The sequence below is a fragment of the Macaca nemestrina genome, chromosome 6, assembly GCF_043159975.1.
Source record: "Macaca nemestrina isolate mMacNem1 chromosome 6, mMacNem.hap1, whole genome shotgun sequence".
NCBI classification, from domain to species: Eukaryota; Metazoa; Chordata; class Mammalia; order Primates; family Cercopithecidae; genus Macaca; species Macaca nemestrina.
Genome location: NC_092130.1, coordinates 25,000,601 through 25,008,650, shown reverse-complemented (window position 1 = coordinate 25,008,650; position 8,050 = coordinate 25,000,601). Strand labels below are relative to the sequence as shown.

Genomic DNA, 8,050 nt, shown 5'->3' with positions numbered 1-8,050 from the left:
CATTTTGTAGAGGGCGAGATGGAGGCACAAAAAAGAGCTGCGACCTGTAAAGAATTACATAGTGAGGAGGGGCCAGGGCTGAGAGTGGCACACAAGTCACCCATCGCCTAGTCCTAATGAGACACATTCACAAGGACAAGAAAAAGCATTTTGTATTTCAACAGTTACATACATATTGCAACATGCATTAGTGAAATTAGCATATCACATCCATGATTTGAGGGACATTATTGCTTAGGGCAAGGCTAAATTATGTATCTGTGTTTAAAATGTGAGTCAGTTTAAGGAACAATATTAGGTAAATAATGCAACCGTTGATACTTGTGTTACTGATGGCTCCTGGCTAGATCTTAAATTATTGAGAGAGACTATGTTTCCAGCCCTTCAGTAAGAAAAAAAGAAATCCATCCAGCTTGCAAATCTCCTGAGCCCCCTCTGAAAAGTCAAACAGCTCACCTTGTGGCACCTCCTCCCCTCCTGGAATAAGCCAAGGAAATGAGAGTTGGGTATTCAAAGGAGTCAGACAAGCATAATATCATATATACACTCGACATCCATCTCCTGTATGAAACCTCATTGTTCCTCTGTAACAAAAAGTAAATATTTACCGTGAGCCAGGAGAGGTAGTGAATGATCAGCCTCTGGGCCATCAATCACCATGAGCCATGCTCCAATTTTAATAACCCTCGTAAGGGAGGGCAGGCAAGGACGGCAAAGACTGTCCGGGAGATAAGAGTTTGTCAGAGGAGTCAAATCGCTCAGAGTGGAAGAATATGAGGTGAGTTGTTCAAGCGTGCAGATTGTGAAGGTCCCTTAAGATGGGTTTGTAAAGTTGAGGCGGCAGGACAGAGTGGTTAGGAGCACAGCCTCTGCAGCCAGACTACCTGCTCCTCCACTTACCAGCTGTGGGAGCCTGGACATGACAATTTCCCAGGGCCCTTTTGTACATCTGTGCAGTGGGGGTAATAAGAGGATCCACTTCATAGGGTTGCTCTGCGGACAAAGTGAGTTCCTGTAGGCAAAAGGCTTATAACAGCAGGAGCCTAGGAAGTGCTCAACAAATATCTCTAGGGTGTCAGGAGGTAGCAGCCTTTCTTGGCTGCAAGAAGATGGCCAGGAGAGTGGTACTCAATCTCTGTTAGCCATGGTGCACTCAGAAGTCCAGGAATTCAATTGAGCTGATTTAGAACTTATGTAATTGTTCAAGCTCATGTGGCCGGTAGGTGGTAGAGCCAGGATTTGAACCTAAGCAGTCTGTCTCCAGAGTTAATGGGCTCAATCATTATGCTGTGCCACCTCTCTTCAGCAAAGAAGAGATCACAACACATTTGTTGTTGGGGGTTGTTTTTTTTTTTAATTCTTTTTCCTGCTGTTCACCCTTTCCTCTTTCAGATGGAGGAATTGACTAATTCTCAAAGGGAAAGGTAAATTACTCAAGTGAAAATAAAAGCACCAAACAAAGTTCAGAAAACGTTCTAGCCCCAAGTGGAATGGCTGGAGGAATTGGGAATGATTAAGCCTGGAGGGGGATTATTTGGGCAGAGGATGAGTCTTTGTTTACTGAGGACAGCTATGGTGAAAAATACCCAGCCTGTTCTCCATGGCTGTAGAGACCCAATTGCATTGAGTGAGAGGTTATTCAGAAAGACATTCTGGTTCAGTGTTAGGGCAGAACATTCCAGAAGACTTCACATAGTGGCTGCAGTGAACTGAATGCTTGTGTCTTTCTAAAATTCATATATTGAAATCCTAACTCCCAATGTGATGATACTAGAAAGTGGAGCCTTTGGAAGGTAATTAGGTTGTCAAGGTGGAGCCCTCATTAATGGGATTAGTTCACTTATAAAAGGGACCCCAGAGAGCTCCCTAGCTCTCTTTCCAGCATGTGAAGATACAAGAAAGCAGTCATCTGCAACCTGGAAGATATTCCTCACTAGAATCTGACCATGCTGGCATCATGATTTCAGACATCCAACCTCCAGAACTGTGAGAAACACATTTCTGTTGTTTATAAGCCACGTGGTTTATGATATTTGTTATAGCAGCCCAAATAGATGAAAGGCAATGGCTGAGAACTTAAATTCAAATCATACGAATTCTACTTCCACCCCTTACTATTTGTGTGACCGTAGGCAATTATGTAGTCTCTCTGAGCCTCCAGTTCTTCATCTCAAAATAAAGAGGATGGCTTAGTGGTATGTGTCTCCTAAGACCAATATTATCTTTAAATGAAATAGAGCAAGTAACAAAGGTTAGCACAGCACTTGGCTTATAATAATCCCATAATGTATGTTGACTATAAAGCTGGTGTAGATTATGAGCAAATGGAAACATTTCTTTGAGTAAAGAGAAGTCTTTCTTTATATTTTATTCCTCTCTAGATGCTTTTTATGTTTAAAATGTTTTTGGAACATCATTTATCCATCCTTTAATTCATTTAGTGAATAGACATTTCCTGAGCACCAACTAGTTGTAATGCTCTGAGGGCAGAGCATGAGAATATCGAACAGTCTGCTTACATTCCAATGAAGGAGGCAGGTATGAAGAAATAATTACCCAATTCGTCATTTAACTGTAATTGTAATATATGCTGTGAAGGATAATTCTAGAGCCACCACTAGAACATTTAACAAAGGTACTGATCTAGCTTTGGCAGGGACATCATGGGGCCCTCCAAGGAAGTAAGTTTTGAGCCAGGTCACCTCAATGCGATGCTGTGATTTGTAGCCAAAGTTCTGTGTGAACCCACAGAAGGCAGTTATTAGGAACTCTTAGATGACTCAGGAAAGTGTCACAAATGATAGCATTTCAGCTTTGTCATGAAGGATAAGGAACATTTCCCCAGGAAGAAAAAGTAAAGAAGAATGTTTGTTGTATAGGACTTTGTAAAGACTTGGAGAAAATCTCAGAACAGGGACTCAGATAATATTGATTTTGTTTTGAGCAGACAGTATTAGCAAAAATTAAATTAAAACCTATTCTTTAAAGATTTTCACTGCTGTGTTATTTATCAAGGAAAATTGGAAATAACTATAAAAATAATTGTCTAACAGTTGTGGAAATTTAAACTAAATTAAGCCCAACAGGACTTTCTACATAATACTATAAATATATTAAATATATTCTTCAAGAGCCTGTGGGAAATGGGAAATGGGAAATCTTATTTAAAATACCAAGGGAAAATGGAGAGACACAAAATTGCAGTTATCACGTGAGCACAACCATATTATTTCAACCTACGAATATTATTCTGAGAAACAGAAAAGGAAGTAAATATAGAAAAATTATATCAGATTATTTTAAAGTATAGAAAGTTTTTTTCAATTTGTATTTTTAAAATTTTAATATTCTTTTTGAGAAAGGGTCTCACTATGTTGCCCAGGCATATCCACCCACTGTGCTTCCACATATGCATGGCCAGGAAGTTGCCCATTCCTCCTGGGACCCCACCCATTTAAAGCAGTTTCAGGATCCTCGACACAGTGATGCAGAACCTTTCAGGATTTGCTGGAAGCCACAGCCCAGCCTCTTGTTGCATACTGAATTTAGCCAGAGTAAAGAGGAGACCCTTTCCCTTGTGTGGGGTTTGAATACTGTGTTCCTAGCCTTTTTCTAAGCTCTACATTAAGTCTATATCCTGGACTTGAAGAGTCCTGACAGGTGACCGGTGTATTTTTGTGCAACAGGAACCAATAAAACAGGTATATCTTGGGAACTGCCACTGGAGTGAGAGAAAGAGAGGTTTTCTACAGTTGTAGAGTAGATGATAGCACTTGTATTAGGCTGTTCTAGAATTGCTATAAATAAATAACTGAGGCTGGGTAATTTATAAAGAAAAGAGGTTTAATTGGCTCATGATTCTGCAGGCTTTATAGGAAGCATGGTGCTGGCATCTGCTCGGCTTCTACGGAACCCTCAGGAAGCTTACAATTGGTGGAAGGTGAATGGGGAGCAGGCATATCACAGGATGAAAGTAGGAGCAAGGGAGAGAGAGTGACTGGGGAAGGGTCACACTTTTAAATGACCAGATCTTGCAAGAACTCACTATCATGAAGACAGCACCAAGCCATGAGTTATCTGTGCCCATAATCCAAACACCTCCTACCAGACCCCACCTGCACTGGGGATTACAATTCAACATGATATTTGGGCAGGGACAAGTATCCAAACTCTATCAGCACTGGAGTTATAAACTGCATCTGCTAGAAAATACTGAGCAATGTCAAGTTTTTATCCATTGCTCCAAATGCAGCAAGAGAACTGAGCTTTACCTCAATACTCAAGAAGCTGCAAGATACCATTGAGCAGAGAACAAAAATTGAAATTGGGGACATGTTCTGAATCAGAGGCTATGTCCGCACATGCAGAGAAGAGTGAGAAATTTATGCCACTGCTTATTATAAAGTGGATGATCCAGTGTGGAACATTCAAATTGCAAGGGCATTTGAGCTGCCCGTTAATCTACAGGAAAGTTTAGACCAAGTCTTTCCATAGCCCAGACTTAGAGAAAGAAGCACTAAGCAAACCAGGTGCCCTGGCCCTCACTAGTCTCATGTATTTGCTGAGCGAAAAAGCCAAAGAATTCCCCATGGAGAACAGAGTGCAGACCTTTGACCAATAGGAGTTGGAAATGGTGGAGGCTTTGCTGTCCCTTGCTAACCAGCCTCTTACTGACAGCACCTGCTCTGACCAAGGGAATTTTAAGAAGGATATCACTTTCAAGGCAATTTATAGCATATTTTAAAATGTTATGCAACAGCTGCAGGAAAAAGGACTTGTTTTCCAGAAAGATGGTGGTTTTCATAACCTATGCTGTGTAACCAGAACAGACAAAGACCTGCATAGGAAAATCCACTGGATAATTCAGGAAGACTGCCAGAAACCAAATCACCCGAAGAAGGGCTGCCACTTCCTGCACATCTTGGCCTGCACTCACCCTGATCATCTGCCCAGTCCTAGGTAGGGCTATGCTGCAGCAAGTTCTGGAGCTCCTGGAGGACCAGAGTGACCTCATCAACACAATGGAGCACCACTATTCCTGAGCAGTGGCCTTCTCCTCCTGGCCTTCTGAGCAGAGACCTGAACACATGCCTACCAGCCAAGGAGGAGAAAGACAAGGTAGGATTCAACCTCAGGCTCTGATTTTAAACATCATGTGGAGCTTATATGCCTAGAAGCAGTTACCTCCTTATAAACTATAAAATATGGCAAAACACCACCACCACCACCACCAAAACTCCTGGGCTCAAGCCATCCTCCTGACTCAGCCTCTGGAGTCTCTAGGACTACAGGTGTGTGCCACAACATCCAGCCTATGTACTAAGTTTTCTATAAGAAGAATGTATTATTGATTTTGTGGTTGGTGGAAATAAATAACTTTTCCTTTCTTTCTTTTTATGGGAAAGCTCTCCTGATCAACTTTACCTAACAGGAAAACATCTACCAATATCATTTCCTCTGCTGAGGTGAAGCTTGATAGGCATCCATTATTCACTCTTTAACATTTAAAGATTTGTTTAGAATGAAAAAAAAATATTTGACTGGGCGCAGTGGCTCTCACCTGTAATCTTAGCACTTTGGGAGGCTGAGGCAGGTGGATCACCTGAGGTCAGGAGTTCAAGACCAGCCTGGCCTACGTGGCGAAACCCTATCTCTACTAAAAACACCAAAAAAAAAAAAAAAAAAAAAAAGCCAGGCGTGGTGGTGGGCACCTGTAATCCCAGCTACTCAGCAGACTGAGGTAGGAGAATCGCTAGAACCCTGGGGGTGGAGGTTGCAGTGAGCCGAGATTGCAGCCATTGCACTCCAGCCTCGGCAACAGAGCAAGACTGTATCTCAAAAAAAAAAAAAAGTCTTTGAGGGATCATCAGTTAAACCACTCAATACTGAAATCCTGTATGAGATTAGCTATACAAGGCTGACCTGACACTGAAGCAGAGCACAGAGCAGCACAGAGCAGGCAAGTTTTGACAGAAGAGAAAGAAAGTTCATTTTAGAGAACAGGGGAGAGAAAGAATATATGAAATGATCCAGGATGATAAACCTCCAGGAAAGAAAAAAGCCATCAAAGAAAAAAAAAAAAGAGATAAAAAGAAACAGAAAATTATAGCCAATAAAATTCCCTAGTTTGACAACCTTGGATCAGGTTTCCCACCCTACATAAATTCTCTAGCCTCTAAGTAGGTTTGCCCATTCATGGGTTGGTCTGCCTGTCTCTGTGTCTTCATCTTTGTGTATAAGCGTGTGTGCGTGGGTGTGTGCATGTACTCCCTCTTTGTTTTCTCATATATTGCAGATAATGACTTAATTTCCTTGGCTAACAACTGATTTATAGGTAGAAGTGTTTGGGTGTCTTTGCAATCACAAACTGCTCTGCTAGTCCAGGATAAGGCCAAGCAGGTTACAGTGGTGCCAGTTATCAGGCAAGGCAGGAGGTCAGGCAATTGCTCACCATTCATTCAATTGAACAATCTAGGACCTGGAGGTCATCTTCCTCTTCTTTTACCCCCTCATGGCTCACATCCCATCATTTCAAAGTCTTGCCTATTGATCCTCAATCCCTTTCTCTCTGTCTTTACTACTACCACCTTAATTCAGATTATCAGTGGTCCCCTGATAGGACTCCCAGGATTCAATCAATTATCCACATAGAAGCCAAGGTCTTATTTATTTATTTATTTATTATTATACTTTAAGCTCTGGGGTACATGTGCACAACGTGCAGGTTTGTTACATATGTATACATGAGCCATGTTGGTGTGCTGCACCCATTAACTCATCATTTACATTAGGTATATCTCCTAATACTATCCCTCCACCCTCTCCCCACCCCACGACAGACCCCAGTGTGTGATGTTCCCCTTCCTGTGTCCAAGTGTTCTCATTGTTCAATTCCCACCTATGAGTGAGAACATGCAGTGTTTGGTTTTCTGTTCTTGCGATAGTGTGCTGAAAATGATGGTTTCCAGCTGCATCCATGTCCCTACAAAGGACACGAACTCATTCTTTTTTATGGCTGCATAGTATTTCATGGTGTATATGTTCCACATTTTCTTAATACAGTCTGTCATTGATGGACATTTGGGTTGGTTCCAAGTGTTTGCTATTGTGAATAGTGCCACAATAAACATATATGTGCATGTGTCTTTATAGCAGCATGATTTATAATCCTTTGGGTATATACCCAGTAATGGGATGGCTGGGTCAAATGGTATTTCTAGTTCTGGATCCTTGAGGAATTGCCACACTGTCTTCCACAATGGTTGAACTAGTTTACAGTCCCACCAACAGTGTAAAAGTGTTCCTATTTCTCCACATCCTCTCCAGCACCTGTTGTTTCCTGACTTTTTAATGATCGCCATTCTAACTGGTGTGAGATGGTATCTCATTGTGGTTTTGATTTGCATTTCTCTGATGGCCAGTGATGATGAGCATTTTTTCATGTGTCTGTTGGCTGCAGAAATGTCTTCTTTTGAGAAGTGTCTGTTCATATCCTTTGCCCACTTTTTGATGGGGTTGTTTGTTTTTTTCTTGTAAATTTGTTTGAGTTCTTTGTAGGTTCTGGATATTAGCCCTTTGTCAGATGAGTAGATTGCAAAAATCTTCTCCCATTCTGTAGGTTGCCTGTTCACTCTGATGGTGATTTCTTTTGCTGTGCAGAAGCTCTTTAGTTTAATTAGATCCCATTTGTCAATTTTGGCTTTTGTTGTCATTGCTTTTGGTGTTTTAGACATGCAGTACTTGCACATGCCTATGTCCTGAATGGTATTGCATAGGTTTTCTTCTAGGGTTTTTATGGTTTTAGGTCTAACATTTAAGTCTCTAATCCATCTTGAATTAATTTTTGTATAAGGTGTAAGGAAGCGATCCAGTTTCAGCTTTCTACATATGACTAGCTAGTTTTCCCAGCACCATTTATTAAATAGGGAATCCTTTCCCCATTTCTTGTTTTTCTCAGGTTTGTCAAAGATCAAATGGCTGTAGATGTGTGGTATTATTTCTGAAGGCTCTGTTCTGTTCCATTGGTCTATATCTCTGTTTTGGTACCAGT

At 41.3% G+C, this 8,050-nt stretch overlaps 1 pseudogene; it reads left to right on the top strand.

The window, feature by feature from the left end:
• Window positions 1-3,109: 3,109 nt before the first annotated feature.
• On the top strand, window positions 3,110-5,144 carry LOC105482387 (CST complex subunit STN1-like; annotated as a pseudogene).
• Window positions 5,145-8,050: the final 2,906 nt, after the last annotated feature.